We start from the raw sequence: 12,618 nt of genomic DNA on the forward strand, positions 1-12,618 counted from the left end.
ATGTCTGTTTGGCTTTAATATTTGCACTTACAAAATTACAGAGCCAGGTGGACAGCAATATTGTAGCTTGAAATTGTAGGAAATCCATAAGGTCTGTAAATAGTCTAGTGATTATGTTTTAAGTGTTTAGTGCCACATATAACAGTTAATCAATGGAATTCTACGGTCCTGCCAATTTGTCAGTATGTCACTGCCCCTCTGCTAGCAGTGAGTGGATTTCCTGAAATGTGCAAAGGAATAAGTCCCAATCCACAAGGATGCTTCCTGCCAGGGAAGAAAGCCGTTCTTCCAGTAGGATCACAGAATGACTGGGAAGGCACCCGAAGTCCTGATTCCAATTGTCCTGAAGAGGAATAGAATTATTTTTTGCTCCCCTTTCTTCTCTGCCTCTTACTTTATCCCTGACTATAATTCCATTCCATCCTTGCTTCTGGTGATTCCCCATTTCGTGGGAAGAAATTTATTTTTTCTCAGTCATTAAATATATATTCAGGGAATATCTCACGCAGTTATATTTACATTATGAAGGTCTCATCTGAAATGTCAGAGGCATTTGAAATATTTCATTTGAAAGAAATATGAAAAATCATGGATTTTTATTCTGATAATAATTTCAGTGTAATTAAGGAGAACAGATTAGTACCACAAACGTACAAGCTTGAATATTAAGAAGGGCAGTAAGATTCCTGAAGCAACCTCATGTTTTGCCTACAGCTAAGGTATGTTTTTCTAAGCAGGTCAGTTATGAGGACCCTGGAAGCCAGCTTGTCTGTTTCCATGAGCATTACTTGGATGCTTGGATACCTGAGGGTTACATTATGCAGGCTCTTGCGGATTTATCCACTGAACTGAGAGCTTCCCACTCCTGGAAAGCATATCTCAGTCATTCACGGCAGTCATCAGAGGGCGGCGGAGGAAAGCAGAAATCCTTCTGTCTCCTTTTCCTTCAGTGAGACCAACAGCAAGGAGATCTAAAGCTTGAGATGTGGGCATCACCTGTCCTGATGAGGACATGTGGTTTGTGAGCAGAGAAGGACATTTGTAATCCCCACCTTTCTCTTTTTAGTTTACTATACTTCTTTCCAAGCTTATGCCAGCCCAAATTATCTCCTGCTTTTGTTTTTCTGGTGATGTTTCCTCTTCTATTGCTAATAATTCTTTTTTCACCATGGATGGGTGATCACCACAAAAGACTTGATTAGATTGACTATCTCTAGAAAACAAGATAAGAAAGCATCATCGAATTTATAGTCAAATAAATTTAGTTTAGGGTCATCTAGTTTAGTGGAAATTTTTGCCTACTTAACACCCAGAAGAATTTTGAAAAACTATATATCCTTTCACACAATGTTAGGTGGCCACTAAAAAATTTTGTCATAAGTTGATGTAAAGAGTATAATTTCCAGTTCAACAAATATTGGAGTTTTAAAAATAAGTCAACTAGAATTTAGATACATGTTTGTAAATTTACCTAATGAAATCTAAAAATTGTAATGATTTTATATCTTGGATCAGCCATGGAAAGGTACACATGAACAAGCTCAAGTAACAGTTGGCTATTTTACATGACTTTTCTTTCTTGAATGTAAATTTCACTCCATTTCACCCTTTGAGTTTTGTTAGTGTAAATGTTTTTATTCCTGAAAAATGCTTTGTTGATCATCATATTTTTTCACTCTGATAAAAATGTGGGCAAAAATTTCTGTGCCCATAAGACTCTAGAGGTTAAAAGTTTCTTCCAGATTGATTTATGATTATTCATTGATACAGAAAGAATCAAGCAACACAAATTCATAAATACAGAATCTTTTATCAAACAATAGAAATATAAGTGCAGCATAAATACCAGAATTAATCAAACAGCAGAAATACTAATGTATAGGACCTCTGAACCTGGGGTCGTCTCCATGACCCTTCAGAGATGTCCCCCGTGGACACAGGGCGGCTTTATTTGGCCATAGGCAATTCCTGGAGACAGACTCGGCAGTGTTCCGTCAAAATCCATACTCCTGACAATCGTGTAAATGAGTGTCACAGTCCTAGAGGGAGAATTTGACAGTGGGGCACAGATTACTACATATAACAGTTCTTCAGTTAATGCATAAAAGCATTTAGGACAGTGCTCAACGTACCACATTTGATAAATTATTAAGAAATTATTATACCATTAATAAGCTCTGTGTTTTGATAAAATATTATTCACATTTCTAAACTAAATAGAATATTTTATTAAATTACAAGTAAGACCTCTACCATTAGTAAAGTCTAAAGATTAAAATATTGGACACATAGGGAAAAAAGAACCTAAATATTTGCCGAATGCATTTGAATAGCCAAAATAATATTCTTCTGCTCTCGAAAAAATAAAAATCAATTTCCTAAGTTTCATTATTTGTTAATTATTTGAGTAATTGCACATTTTCTGTAAGAGAACTTTTTTTTCAATTTGGGAGTAAAGTTAAGATCACTTCTCTTCCTGAGAGAGCACTTTTGTGTCTCTTACTAAGTGGTCCCTTCCCTCCAAGTTCTACATTCCCTCACTTTTATTCTGCTCCTCTCCAAAAACACAGATCCTATGAGTTTCAGTTTCATTTAAGCCAAAGCATATGAGAAAAGTCTTTCCAGATTCTACTTAACCATTCCTAATATTTATGTAAAAAGACATGAAAATGGCAAACATACTCTTTAGATGAGTACATATGAGTTGTTAAGGAAAGTATTTCATATTAAAATTTTTGTCTTTGAATTACATGGAATCTCTCTTGAAAATGAGTCAAAGATGTTGAAATCCACTATTGTTTGTTAAATGTGTTTGCATAAATCTGCCTTTTACTCTGAGAAGATAAATATAGGATTTGAATTATTGAACTGTTGCTTATATAAAGTAAACAGCATACCTTATTTTAAACACATTTTTAAACATATTTCAGAACTGCTGGCTCATACTATAAAAACTACCAGTAAAAAGAAAAAAATGTTATCTGAACTAAGAGGCATTTTTCAGCTAGCCTAAGAATAAGTCTTAGTCTAAGAAGATTATGTGGAAACAATAAATCTATCTCAGAATAATAATTACATAAAATTTCTTTTCTTAGAAGGGGAAGGTATAAATACAAATGGAGATAGCTAATTTTTTAGAAATATTTAAGCATTAGTAAAATAGTCATACAATTTACTTCTAAACTCTACAGAATGGTTTAGAACTTTTATTTTCAGCAGTTGTAAAACTCAACTGGACTTGACATTTCTAACTTAAAATAAGCAGGATATAAAGAAATGGAGAGCATAAATTACTATTTTCTAAACACTTGAAAATCTAAGGTATGATTTCTGTATTTTAAGGAACAAAGCTAAATCTACTTCCCACATTTTATTATGTGCACATTTATTATATCAAGTTCATTTTGGTATTCTAATTTTGAAATAAATTTTAAAATAAACACCTTAAATAAAAATAAAATAGGGCTTCCCTGGTGGCGCAGTGGTTGAGAGTCCGCCTGACGATGCAGGGGACGCAGGTTCGTGCCCCAGTCCGGGAGGATCCCATGTGCCGCGGAGCAGCTGGGCCCGTGAGCCATGGCCGCTGAGCCTGCGGGTCCGGAGCCTGTGCTCCGCAACGGGAGAGGCCACAGCAGTGAGAGGCCCGCATACCGCAAAAAAAAATAAAAATTTAAAAAAATTTAAAAAAATTAAATAAAATAAAGGCCTTAGTGTTTAAACTACAACTATCTTCCTTTTCAAAAATTTTTAAAATAAGAACCACTCCATACCCTCCTCTACCAAAATTATTCTAAGTCCTGAAAAAGGATTAAAAGAGTAAAACCAATCTTACTGATCTGTTCACAGATGTTCACATTTTAGTGTACTGGATCAGATTTCTCTGAATAATTAATGGAATTGGCATTAATTGATATTTCCCAAAGTCTTACATGGTCGGTTTTCAAGATGCCATTCCTTCCAGGTTTCAAGCTGTTCATCAAACAGCTGCATTGAAGAGAGACAACCCTGAGTTCTCTACCTTTCCAACAAAGAAACTAAGTGAAGAGGATTAATCACCTTGTAAGGGAGGAAGTATTATTTTCCTTTTGCAGATAAGGAAAGTGACGTTATGCTAGGAATCCTGCCCATGATCACCATCTATGGAAGCATGAGCATCATGTCTTCCCAGCATCGCTCATCTGCAGGTGGGAGCCCCCCTACTCCCTCCTCTGATCACGAGATCAAAGCAACAGGAAGGAAGTACCCTTTGGGACCCTGTATGTATTTGAGGCCTGGGATAGAAGCCAAGGTGTAGGAATAACATTTTTGCTAGTGATTTCCTTGGAGCTGGAGGTGGTGAAGTTCACGCCCAAGGGTGAAGCAATGTTGGCCATTCCCCAGGGCATATTATTTATAAGATAGATCTTTTTAAGTTGGGGGTAAACACTTGCTTCAGTTCGCTGGCTCTCTTTTTTGGAGGGTCTTATAGACATTCCAACATAAGAGGCAATTTTGTGGTAAGAGTGATCTCCCTGGGCAGGTGTATATGATTTGCTGCTTATTGAAATCAGGAGCAGTAAAAAGAGCTGAATATAGCTGAGAGGGGAGTAACCCTGGTGGATATGAGAAGCTGTGTATATTTTGCAGAGTGGATAAACTGTTAGTGGTTCAATGCTTTTTGAAAACGACTTGCAAAGCTGCTGCAGGGGACAGATAAGTAAATGTTGATTGATTCATTGCAGGGTGCAGGCCCCTAGCTGCAGTCAATGACTGGAAATGTGCACTCTGGAGCGCCCTTTCTTGTTGCACACCTAATTTGCTGCTCCTGAGGCGAGCTCTTTCAATTCAACGTGGCTCCGATTCCTCCCTATATGGATTTCACCTCATTTTTCTTTAAATGCAGATTTGCAGACCCTGCTCAGACCTATTGAATCAAATCTCTGGAAGGAGGGGCCTGGGCTTTGTTTCTTAATAAGTCTATCGGTGATTCCCCCTCCTTCATATTGTTAAATGTTATTTGATACCTATAAATATTATATTATATATATATATGTATGTATGTAGTGATACGTCTTTTTAAAAATAAAGCACAATAAAGTGTACCTTCATGAACCTATCACCCAGCCCAAAAGCTGGATTATTAACAATAATTTATTTATTTTTATATTTATCTATGTGCTTCTCTCTATGCCTTCCCTCCGCCTCCCTACGAGAGGTAACGTTTTACGTTTTGGATCTCATCTCATTTGTTAGTGAGGTTGAAGCTGGCTTGAAGCACAGCCTACACCAGAACAAGGTGATATTGGAAAGTGGGCGGACAATTTTGATAAAAATTTCAAGTGAACAACAGCGATAAAGGCTGGAGGTGTGTCGCCTGAACTGCTCTGATTTGTAGATTCATAGCCATCGTTGCTCTCTGAAAGCCACATTCACGTTCACAGCCATGAAAGTCTGAGTGTCTGTGGGAAGACCTTCCTCTGGGATCAAGGTCCTTCTCACCCTGATGATCCATGAATAAACATTTTCACAGGGCAGCCCTCTACTTTTATTTTATTAGGAGAAGATCGCAAAGGTCAAGTTTTAGTATCCTGATCAGCAGAATCAAATCTCTTCTCACTAAAGCACCATATGCTTATCTGGGGTCTGAGTCAGATTTTCGATAGTTTATTCCTCTCTTACTCACTTTCTCAGGGTTCCTAAGTTGTCAGGGGAAGATATAACTTCAAAGGAAGTGAATAACCTGGACAATAGGATATGATAAACAACTTGAAGTGAAAATAGCAATGAAAAATTTATACTTAAGAATATATTTCATGAAATATATTTTACTTAGTCCTTTGAAATATAGACAGATTCTCTTTGCTAATATTTTATTTCGAGTTACTGCTTTTATCATAATAAGCCAAACTGGCTTGCAGTTTTGTATTTTGCTTCTATTTTTATCAAATCTGGGCATGAAAATTATGTTGACATCATTGAGGAGCTTTATATATATTTCAATGGCTTATCTTAAATAATATGGGAATTTTCTGTTCTTTAGGGTCCAGGTAAAACTCAGCTGTGAAGCCATATGGTCCTGGTGTCTTTTTAAATGATAGATTCTTGACCGTCTTATGGATTATTGGGTAGCTGATTGATTAAAATTGTCTACTTCTTGTTTTTTTTAAACATGAATCCAAGAATAATAGAGTGCTTAATATCAGGAAATGTATCCATTTAATCCAGTATAGCAAAAATAGTGAAAGATAAAAGCCCAAGTTGATTAAAAGGCATTTGAAAAAAATTCAATAGTCAGTCCTAATTAAAAATAGCACTAGAAAGAAACTATTTAAATCAATAATTTTCCAAAAACTAGCAGCAAATTCTAAAATCAGAACCAAAGATAATCCATTTCACGTTAATTTTAACACTGTTACAGGTATTATAGTAAATACTAAAAGAAAATGAAATAACTGGCAAAAAACATGGGAAAAAAGAAAAACTATTACTTTTGCTGATTACACGACTGTACACTAGTATACAAAGAAAACTCAAGACATTCTAATTTTTTTTTTTTTTGCGGTACGCGGGCCTCTCACTGTTGTGGCCTCTCCCGTTGCGGAGCACAGGCTCCGGACGCGCAGGCTCAGCGGCCATGGCTCACGGGCCCAGCCGTTCCGCGGCATGTGGGATCCTGCCGGACCGGGGCACGAACCTGCATCCCCTGCATCGGCAGGCGGACTCTCAACCACCGTGCCACCAGGGAAGCCCCTCAAGACATTCTAGTACAAAAAATTCTAAAACTAATAAAATAATTTATTCTAATTTCTGGATAACTTGTTCTAATTTCTAATTTCTGGAAGGAAATTCTGGCATAGGATAAAACATGAGTAAACCTGGAAGATCTTATGCTACGTGAAATAAGCCAGACACAAAAGGACAAATACTGTATGATTCCAAGTATGTGCAGTACTTTGAATAGTCAATTCATAGACTGAAAGTAGAATAGTGGTAACCAGGGGCTGGGGGACGAGGGAATGAAGAATTGTTGTTTAATGGGAAGATGAAAAGAGCTATGGAGATGGATGGTGGTGATGGTGTCACAACAATATGAATGTACTTAATGCCACTGAACTGGACACCCAAGAATGGTTAAAATGTTACATTTTGTGTTATGTCTATTTTACCACAACAATAAAAAAAGAAAAGAAAATTTTATTTATTTCTTTATTTCAGACAATGTAAACTTCCTAAGACTACATATAAAGCAAAGGTTCAACAACTGTATGGAGAAAACGCAAGTTAGGAAAGAAGTTTATAAAATTTTTTTAGGTATACTTATCCAAATTCTCGGTCCTGCCGCAAGGAAAATGTGAAACAAATTTTTACGTGAAAGTGACTTAACCAGAGCTTTATGTAAGCTTCAAGACATTTCTGCCCCTTCCTGACTTGGGTGAAGAAGAAAGGAGACAGAATGGCAGAGTGGTAGGACTTTCTACTGCCTCGCTGAGGTCATCCCCACACATGGGTTTTTCTGTGTGTTTTATCTAAAGTCACAAGAAGTCATCCAGTATAAACAAAGTCATTTTCTTTCTTTTTTTTTTAATTAATTTATTTATTTTTGGCTGCGTTGGGTCTTCGTTGCTGCACGCGAGCTTTCTCTAATTGCGGCAAGTGGGGGCTACTCCTCTTTGCTGTGCGCAGGCTTCTCATTTCAGTGGCTTCTCTTGTTGAGGAGCATGGGCTCTAGGTGTGCGGGCTTCAGTAGTTGTGGCGTGCGGGCTCAGTAGTTGTGGCTCACGGGCTCTAGAGCACAGGCTCAGTAGTTGTGGCTCACAGGCTCTAGGGCACAGGCTCAGTAGCTGTGGTGCATGGGCTTAGTTGCTCTGCGGCATGTGGGATCTTCCTGGACCAGGGCTCGAACCCATGTCCCCTGCATTGTCAGGTGGATTCTTAACCACTGCACCACCAGGGAAGTCCTAAACAAAGTCATTTTCAGTGTTCAGTATATTTGACTGCAGCGAGCAGTGAACGGTCACATTTGTTGAGAATCCTTTGGGGCATATGTGTTGTATGCCCAATTTATCAGATTGTCCCTGATGGTTCCTACAGACACTGAAAGTCAGAGATAACTCATTCCTGCTCTCAGGAACCAGGGAGTTCTAGAAGGTGAACATGCATGAATTTCCAAGGGCACGAACTCCTGAATGCCACTAGCTTTACAAAGTACATTAAAATAGTACATTTTCCTAATGAAAATTAGGAGTCGTCAACAAAGAGAAAAGAAAAAAAGGATGGTTTGGTATATTCAGACTGGAGGAGAAGTGAACAAAATAAGAGAGGTTGAGAAAAAGGAGAAAAAGAAAAGCAGTTCAAAGATGGGGATGTAGACATAGGGGCAGAGGCCAGAAAAGGCTCAGACATAGCGATCTCGGAGGGCGCTGTGGTTTGCAAGCTCTCCTGCAGCACGCATGCTAGCACTACTTGGGATTTATGATGGTAGAAAACTTAGAACACATTGTTGAAGAAGGTGGTGGACCACAGAGGGCATAGACCAGGACAAGACTTTGCCACGTTGGATTAATGAACTATTTATTACCAGCAACCAGCGTAAGAAGAAAGTGATGATCCAAACAAAATTCCCTTTAAAAGTCCTTAGAGACATAAAAGTGTAAAACGTCCGTCCTCGGATGTGCATATTTAGACTAAAAGATTGGTAAATATTTAGTGATTCTCTACTTATCATTTAAAGAATCCTTTGAATGCAGAGGGTTGTCTGAGTTCAAAGCACCTTAAGATTTTATGAAGGTATCTTAAGATGAGATTAGGGGTGGAGCTGAAGTCTCCCGGTCCCCAAGGAAAGCTGAAGACCACACCCACCCACCCAACTAGCTGAAGAAGAAGAAGGAGAGAGTCTCAGACTTCCACGTCTCTGCTGGATACTGTCACCCAAGCCTCCGCCCCATCTGATCCTATAAAAGGCCAAATTCAACGGATGGGGTTGAGCAGAATTCTCAGTAAGGAAGAATGTGGAGCCACTGCAGCATTTCAGTGCCTTGTTGATGTCTCATCTACCTCTGAATGTATAGTAGGAATTAAAGTGTCACATGACTGTGCTCCCAACCCCATAAGGGCCAAGGGGCTTTTCCCCATCAGGAAGAGCTCCAGGTAGAGAAGCACCACTGGGCTAAACTCCCCAGTCATTCGCTACCGGACAGTATGTATATGCTCTGAGCTGCTGTGGGCGTTCCAGCTCAGCTCCACACAAACAGAAGTTATGATGTTTGTGGTCACTGCTCAGTGGGCTGAACGCAAAGCCATTCTCATAGCTGTGTCCGAAACTCCTGTTGATGTGCCTTGTTAATCTCTTCTGCCTCTTGGGCTGCTGCCAGTGGTCCCACTGTTTGTCTCAGGTGAGGGAGGCCACTGTGCAGGGGGTATGGCCCCTGCTGCTCCCGGCAGATTGACTACACCCGATGCCGAAGCTCCTCTCAGGCTATCACTTGTGTCTCATCACACTTGACATTTCGTCAGATGCAGTCCAATCAGCTGACTCCGGCCACACCACTGGGGCCTTGAACGTAATCTGGGCCATGTTTTCCATTTGCGATCTGACAGTGGTGTGCCTTCTACAGCAAAAACCACCCACCCACGGGCTGATAGTCAAGATGTCCCTTCCGTGCTGCCCACCAACCACAGTCATTCGGTATCATTGAATGTTCGAACAGTCTCCTGAAAAAAATGACTCAAAAATGTTCTAACTCTACCTCCCTCACCTCTTTCTGGTCTTCAGCCTTAGCAAGGTACTTTGGTCACTGAACACCACTGTTCCAAAAAGGGACCATCCCTTCTTGGCCATCTCCTGAGTAATGATCAGGATGAAAGGGGGGCAAAGACCTAACCTGAATATCTAAGATTCTACTCTGAGAATTCCCGGCATGATGTGTCTTTCTCTCCCACACTGGACCAGTCTGGTTGGTACACCTTTGGGTGGTAGCCTGGACAAAAGGGGCCTGGGGAATTCAAACTTGCTTCCGGCTAGCCATCTGGATTCTCTGGATGGATTGGCATGTCCTATGGACTGTGGTCCTGTTGGTAGAAGCCTAAATTAAACATCGTGGGAGACAAGTTGAACAGACTTCGCTGCTGCTTCTGTTGGTCAGATTAATCATAGTGCCCAACAGTGCCCTGGGAAATCTCACCATATTATTGAAAGATCATTCTCCATGTGTCTCTGGGATTTGGGTACATCTTTCCAGCTGAGGGAAATCTGAACAGCAAACAGGGTATTTGAATGGCAATCAGCATGGAAGATACAGTGTCTCCTTCTAGAACAAAGGGAAGACATTCTTACTGTTCTTAGATCAGGCTCTCCAAATTCAAGGCTCCTGTCCACTGCACACACACACCTCCCCGTGGGATTTGGGGGTGCAAACTCAGCAAACGTTTGCTCAAGCTGCCTGCTGCACCATGAGTCATAAAGTCCTTGTCTCTGACCCGGGAGTCTCATGTCTTCTGATTACCGTCCATGAAATTGGCAACCTAACTTGTTGGTTCCAGGCTGGGTGAAATCTTAAGTGCTTCACAACTCTTGACAGTTCTGATAGGAAGCTACACTGTATCTGCGTCTTCAGAGCAGTCACATAGCTGGATCTAAATCAAACTGAAATTAACCATGGGCTTTGGGAACCGCAGAGGAACATCTTTATAAAAATGTAAAATGATATTATGCATTTAGGTGCTGTGTATATTAGAAATGCTTCATTTTAAAAATCAGTTATCTACATGTTCTAAATGAAAAATCACCCTAATGACCCAAAAGCCACTTCAGGGAGTATTCAAAATATGGGAATAATATTCACATCATAATTGTGTTTTATTGTGATGTGTGATATGGATATTAATAATCCATGGATGGGAGAGAGAGGATATATATATTCTGAATAGAGAAAGTTGACAGCAGGGCAAGTGCAGGCCATTAACTTTAGTCACTGCAGAGATTTTCTTTCCTTTCAATAACCTCAAATGCAGTTATTCTTCCATTTAATATCATTATTTTGATTCTGAGAGGACTGTTCATCTTATAAATCAATTAGTTTGACTAATGGTTAATTTTCATAGTTAGTATTTGATTTTGTTCAAGTGACTCAGAAGTTCATGGGCCTCTCTCTCTGTTCAATCTTTCTATTCTTTCACCTTTCTTCCTATTCATCATTTTCTCAGTAACTTCCCTGAGACCTGCTAAGCAAATTATTTGCTTAACGTACTTCATTAGAGCAGAACTTTGCATGGAAAGGGAATGTTTTCTTTAAGATTTGAACTTTGTGCTTGTTCCTAGAGCCCAATTTGCTGTTTGACTGCAGCAAGAAAGTGAACGTTAGCTGCTTGACGAAATGAAAGGAACCTAACGCAGGAAGGCACCCCCAGCTGCAGAGCTAGAGAAAGCAGTGGGGACTTGAGGAGCCCCACCCTACGCAGCATGTCCTGATTCCAAAGCCGCTCCAATGAAGGAATAATCTGAGGAAAGCCCAGGAGTTTCCTATGCAAACGCAGCTTCGTTACAAGTCTCCTGGACTCTCCATCCATAAAGTTATCCCTTTAAATCTCTCCCTTCTAGAAATTCTGGAACTACCACTGGAACTCCCTCCTACTGAGGGACTGAATGGAGAAAAGGACAGCAGCTAGACTGTCTATGACAGCAGAACTCCGACCTACAACCACAGCAGCAGCCAGACCAGGAAGCCAAACCACAGCCCCTTGCAGCCATTGGCCCCAAATGACCAGGACTAGGTCTGTAACCGCCACCTTCTCTCATGTTGGCCCCTGCCCTCCTTTCTAACACAGAACTGACCAGAGGAAGTCTCCTAGGAGCCCCATGGTAATGTTAGCCTGTCTACAGCTTTCCCCGAGCTGACAGCCTCCACCTGGGCACCCCTGAAGCCTTCCCTTTTGTCCATGATGAAGCTTTCCAACTCCCCTGACTGGCTTGGAGTCTCCTGCCAAAAGCAAGTGAGGATGGCTGACTGCCTTCGCTCCAGCAAGCTCAGAATAAATAGCCTTTGCCTGTTCTCATTTGGATGGTCTTCGTTTATCTCCAGGTAATGTAGTAGGAAGAGTCTGTGAAATGCCGGTGGTTCCATGGTAAAATCCTCCAATTCCTGAATTGCAAAATTAATAAAAGTTAGGGTTTGTTTGTTTCTTTTTCAGTTAGTTTTTATGTTTGTGTTGCCACCAAAAAAAAAGCACAAAAGTAAAGATAGTGAAATTTATATGGAACCAAGGAAATAAATACTGATCGAAATGTCCCACCCTCACCCCAAGCACACGCCCTCCCAAGGGTGGAGACACGTGTCTCTCACATCTTCTCTCTTCCCCTGCTGCTGCGGGAAGAGTTAGCACAAGCTTTATGCTCTCTGTGTTTGTATTTAATTAGTAGGCTTCACATGTGTCTAGGTTCACAATATCTTAACTGCAATTCAAAATCCAAAATGCAGTAAAAAACAAACAACAAACAAACAAACTTCATAATTCCTCTAATCTCAACAAGAGGGCTGAGTGGAGAAGTTATTTACAGTCCCTACAGTGTTTACCTCCAGAATCCTTAATATGCTTGCTGTGTGGAGCTGCCCCAGAGCTTGATGGGGAGACTGTATAATGCAC

At 40.1% G+C, this 12,618-nt stretch overlaps 1 long non-coding RNA gene across 1 annotated transcript; it reads right to left on the minus strand.

Annotated features, from left to right (window-relative positions):
- Positions 1–1,790: 1,790 nt before the first annotated feature.
- Positions 1,791–10,501, minus strand: LOC132525869 (uncharacterized). The gene is made up of 2 exons (XR_009542390.1): positions 10,161–10,501; positions 1,791–2,039 (listed from the first exon to the last, which is right to left on the minus strand). It is a non-coding gene; the product is annotated as an uncharacterized LOC132525869 (long non-coding RNA).
- Positions 10,502–12,618: the final 2,117 nt, after the last annotated feature.

The sequence above is a fragment of the Lagenorhynchus albirostris genome, chromosome 1 (genome assembly GCF_949774975.1).
Source record: "Lagenorhynchus albirostris chromosome 1, mLagAlb1.1, whole genome shotgun sequence".
Lineage (NCBI taxonomy): Eukaryota > Metazoa > Chordata > Mammalia > Artiodactyla > Delphinidae > Lagenorhynchus > Lagenorhynchus albirostris.